Genomic DNA, 5,393 nt, shown 5'->3' with positions numbered 1-5,393 from the left:
CTAGCCCACAAAGACTCTCCTTGAATTAAGTTCCATGCAAACCGCATATGCAATGCTTTTTGCATATCCTCCAAATTACGCAAACCCATTCCTCCCTCCTCTATTGGCTTACAAATACTATCCCATGCCACCCATTTTTTTTTCCTTTACCATTCACCTCACCCTAAAAAAATGTGCTCATCATGCAATTTAACTCTTTAATAATTGATTAAGGGACCTGCAACACCACAAATATATGTAAAGCCATACTAGAAAGCACATGCCGAAGAAGAATCAACTGGCCTCCCGATGATAGGATTTTCATTTTCCAACCACTGATTTTGTTTTATACTTTGTTAACCATCTCCTCCAGATGCTCATGCTTAAGACGCCCCAAGACAATCAGAACCCCTAGATATTTAAAAGGAAACAAGCCTTCCGAGAACCCTGTCAGCCTTTTAAGAGCTCTCTTTCGGACCAACGAAATTTTTGGAGAATAAAATATTGCCGTCTTTTCTTTATTAATTTTCTGTCCTGACCAATCTTCATACTTTTCAAACACCCATAACAGTTCCCTCACCGACTTCTTTCCTCCATTCAGAAAAATCACAATGTCATCAGCATACATAAGATGTGAAATATGAGGAGTGCCTCTAGCTTGAAAATTTTTCCAATCTTTTTTGCCATAAAGCTATGTTTTAAAAGTCTAGATAGTACCTCCTGAAGAATAATAAAGAGATAAGGCGAGAGGGGATCCCCCTGGTGTAGTCCCCGAACCCCTTGAAAAAATCCTTTTGTCGTTCTGTTTAGTATCACAGAGTACCATACATTCAAAATATATGCATGAATTAGTTCACAAAAAGGAGCAGGGAAACCAAAACACCTCAATAGCTCCAGCAAAAAATTCCACTCCACCTGATCATATGCTTTTGCCATGTTAACTTTAATTATAATATTACCACCATGTGACGTTCTCTTCAATGAATGAACCATTTCCTGAGTAAGACTAATATTTTCAAATATACTCCTCCCAGGTATAAAAGCTCCTTACTCAAAAGATACCAATCTGGGAAGAAGACCTGTCAGACAATTCACAATAATTTTCAAACAAATTTTATAGAAGACTGAGTAAAGGCTTATCGGCCTAAATTTATCAAACCTCGAAGGCACATCTACCTTCGGAATAAGCACAATGAAAGAAGCCGAATAAAATCTCAGAAGGCTTTTAGATAGAAAATATTATGAGATAGCTCCCAAAACATCCATTTTTACCACCTCCCAACAGCTCATAAAAAATCCCGCACCAAAATCATCTGGCCCTGGAGAACTATTTATAGGAATAGACGAGAGAGCCTCTTTAACTTCATCCAACGAAGGGATACAACTAAGCCAGACACAATCCTCTTCTTCAATAACCGGCAAAATTAAGTTTGTTAAATCCGTTAACTCTCTTGGCTGATTTGATCTTCGTAGGAACTCTGAAAAATATTCAATGGCACCAAGATGAGTTTCTTCTAGTGAATTGAACTCTAACCCATCCGTAGTTCTCAACTTATGAATTTTCATATGCCTTTTATTGGATAACAAAACATGAAAGAATTTTGAGTTCCAATCACCTTCCATTCTCCACTTAATTTTAGCCATCTGAGCCAATCTTATATCTTCCCTTCGCCTCCAAGTAGACAACTCAGTAGAGTACCTCACAAGCTCCCTCTCAACCTCATTATCCCAATTACTATGCAGCGAGTGCTCAAGCCCCTCAACCTTCTCCTCAAGAATAGCAATCTGAGTATTGGTCTGCCTAAACACCCTCTTGTTCCATTCACGTAGAGCCACCTTAAGCTTTTTAAGTTTACTAACTAATTTCATGAGTCCCGTACCTACCACTGGTTCAGACCACACCATCTGTACAAAACTCATAAAATCAGGGTGCTCAATCCACATTTGTTGAAACCTAAATGGAGAGGGACCATAAGTAAAAGGATCTTTCAGGAATTCTCTAAACATGGGACTATGATCCGACGTTGACCTTGATAAATACGAACAACGTGCATTCGGAAATGCTAACAGTAACTTTGCATCAAGAAGCACTCTATCCAACTTAGCCCAAGTTCTAGATAATCCATGCTGACTAACTATTGCACCACGAAAACTTTCTCCCTTGAGAATTCATTTCAATCAACCCGCCCTGGTGAGTCCATCTATTAAAGTCATCCATTGCAGCTGTTGTCCTTGGACTACCACCACACATTTCCACATCCGAACGAATTATATTAAAATCTCCAGCAAACAAACAAGGCTCCACACCCATTCTAGCCGAACTCAGCTCCTCCCAAAGCAGCTGCCTTTCGTATCTATTACACTTAGCATAGATAAAATTTCCCAAAAAATGTGAAGACCCGTCATCTATACGTAAAGACAAATACTGTGTTCCCATTCGGACCAGCTGCACGTCCATTTCAGTTTTCCAAAATACCCAGATTTTCCCACCAAACTTCTCATTAGTAATTACCTTATCAAAATGAAACAGCCGCATATACATCAGAATTTTATCAACACGCTAAAACGGTTCTAGCGGCACTGTCACATTCGGTTGACAATTATTCAGCAGACTCTTTAACCATCCCTTAGAAGTACCTATTCCCCTTATATTCCAGACTAATATTGACCCTGTCACTGAGATAACTTTTTGGCACGAGTGATCACCCTCTTGGAACTCCTAATTTTCTCAAATTGCCTCTTATGGTATTTTCTCTTCCCTACTTCATCCTCTGTTTCTGTGTGATATTCCTTATCCTGCAGAAAGACTTCTGCATGTAACTTTGGTTCCGGATCAGACATCGACCCCTCTTCCAAGAAAACCTCTTCCTCCTGCAATTTATCAACCTCCCTCTCCTCAGTACAAGGAACTACTTCCACCTCCCTCGTGTCCAACTCCTTCGATCGAGAAGAACCTTCCAGTCTTATGTCATTCCTCTCCACCTCCTTATTATTTATTTCCTCTGCAAGAACCTCAATAACAGGAGACTCACCATGATCTTTTTCCATTTCCAACTCCTCAATCAAAGGTGTGGAGGAATCACCTATTACCAAATTTGCCTCAGAATCCTGATTTGCTTCAACTTCTTTTTCCTCAACAGCGGGAAGATTTTTAGTTTCCTTCGATTCTTCCACAACCCGTTCTTCCACAACAGCTTCTTCCACAACAGGTTCTTGTTGCCGAACCCATACCTTTCTTCCCGTAATCTTTTTCCCAGCACGACATGTTCTTGCATTATGCCCCTGTATTTTGCACTTGGAACAGAACGCCGGCAGAGTTTCATAAATTATCTCTTGCTTGCGGCTAACCCCAGTCCAGGAGTCTCAATCCAAAAATGAGGTAACGGCTCCTCTGTAGCATCCATCTCCACACAGATACGAGCACCGTCAGTGGGAGTGGCACAACGGGTGGGATTATCATGTCTAATAAATCTACCTATTGGAGCAGTAAGAATTTTAAGAAAAGACTCATGATAATAGTTAGGAGGCAAACTTGGCAAGATAATCCAAACTGGTACAATAGATGTCTCTTCTTCTTCCTTAAAATCTGGACTCTAATGGAATGGACGATATGGAATCCCGTCAATATCATTAACTTCAAGTGAAAGGGCCTTCATGTAGTCTTCTTCTGAAGTCATTCTTATGAACACGTTCCGAGGATGCATTATGTTAGAAACAACTGGAATACCATCAAGATTCCAGCGCTTTTGAATGAATGCCCGAATGGCATCCAAGGATGGACGGTTCCGAAGAAATTTCAAGACAATGGAAAATCTAAAAGGTTCTGCTGAGCGATGAATTTCCTCCTTAGAGAACTGAAAGAAAATTTCACCATCATTGGATTTCGGCACACGGTGCGCCACAGACAATTCTGGAAGAGGCTGAGGAACCACCGATACGAGATCCACGAACAGACATCGACCTACATTCTCAGCAATTGCCATACAACCTTACGTAAAAAATAAAAACGAAGACTCAAGAAGAACTTTCAAGAAGAAAGCAACGTTCTTGGAGCGATTGATTCATTCTTGGAGAATGAGAAAATAGTTATCTCAAAAAAAGAAAAGAAAAGAAAAGTGTATTATGAGAAAATACTGCTAGTGGAACTTATAGATATGATACTTGCAGTCATGAGTGCGTAAACGTCGCGCAATCGCTTTGAAAAATAAAATACGGGACTCACATGAAAATAATTAATTTTTTAATAGTGGACCCTACTCTTTTTCAAAACGACTGCACGATGCTTACATACTCCACGACTGTATATAACATTACTCAATCATAGGATGCATATTGTATTAAATATATAGTTTTGAAGTTTCTTTAAAATTCTTTTTTCTGGTTTTTAAAATGCAAAAAGGTTGTAATAGAAATAAAAATCTGCTAAAGAATGAAAAAGCAAATGAGATAAATTAGTTGTATAAAGTGGGGGAACGAGAATGGAGATATATGAGAAACTAAAAATAAAAAAGAGGCTACTATAACTAAAAGGTAAAAAGGTTATAAGAAAGCTAAAAGGCCCATGGAGCATAAATCTCCAGCCTCCAAAATGGAGGTCTTGTGTTCGAAACCCTCCTCCCCAAATGTATATATAAAAAAAAAGTTATAAGAAATGAAAAAAAAAAAAGAAGGAAAGAAAGAGAATGAAAGAAACAAATAAAATGGTTGAGCCAATGACAAAATAAGTTGGATAATGCTCGAGTTGTTGGTAGTGAGAGAGACAAAATGACTTGTGTTATTTTTGTTATCGTTTTCACAGTTCTCTCTCTTTTATTTTGTGGCTTCAATTGTCTCTCTCTTTTCTCATAAAAACAGTTTGCGTCATTTACTTTTTTTTTTTCTTTTCACCACATACAATCTGCATACTTTTCTTTAGTGTGAGATGTAGGTTTTTTTGTTTTATTGTTATGCTGCCATTTCTTTTCTAAAACAAAAACTATATAAGAAAATCAATTTAGGGGGCCTTGATTAGGGGTGGGGACTTAGGCAATTGCCCAAGTCGCCTACCCTTTGAGTCAGCCTTACATATTCATAGAAACTTTGATACAAAATTTCCTAGCCATTGGATTTTATCCTGAAGTCAAGCTATAACATACTCGATGGAAGGTGTTTGGATGAGCCAAAAATACAAGAAAATGCAAGAAAATAGGGTCAAATTCAAGGATGAATTTGCCTCTAGAGAAGAGAGAAACTGAAAATCTCTTGTATCAAGGCTTTTGGATGATGAACACTAGAGTCCTTGGCTTGTACATAAGCATGATGACGCCTACATGGGCCAGGCTAACAAAACTAAAAGCATAAAAAGAAAATAAAACTAAGAGTCCAGGCCCACTTACTATCCTATAACCCAAATAACATATTGAATCAAAATAAAG

Source organism: Juglans regia, chromosome 12 (genome assembly GCF_001411555.2).
Source record: "Juglans regia cultivar Chandler chromosome 12, Walnut 2.0, whole genome shotgun sequence".
In the NCBI taxonomy this organism is placed as follows: domain Eukaryota; kingdom Viridiplantae; phylum Streptophyta; class Magnoliopsida; order Fagales; family Juglandaceae; genus Juglans; species Juglans regia.
Note: the sequence above shows the minus strand (reverse complement) of the source record.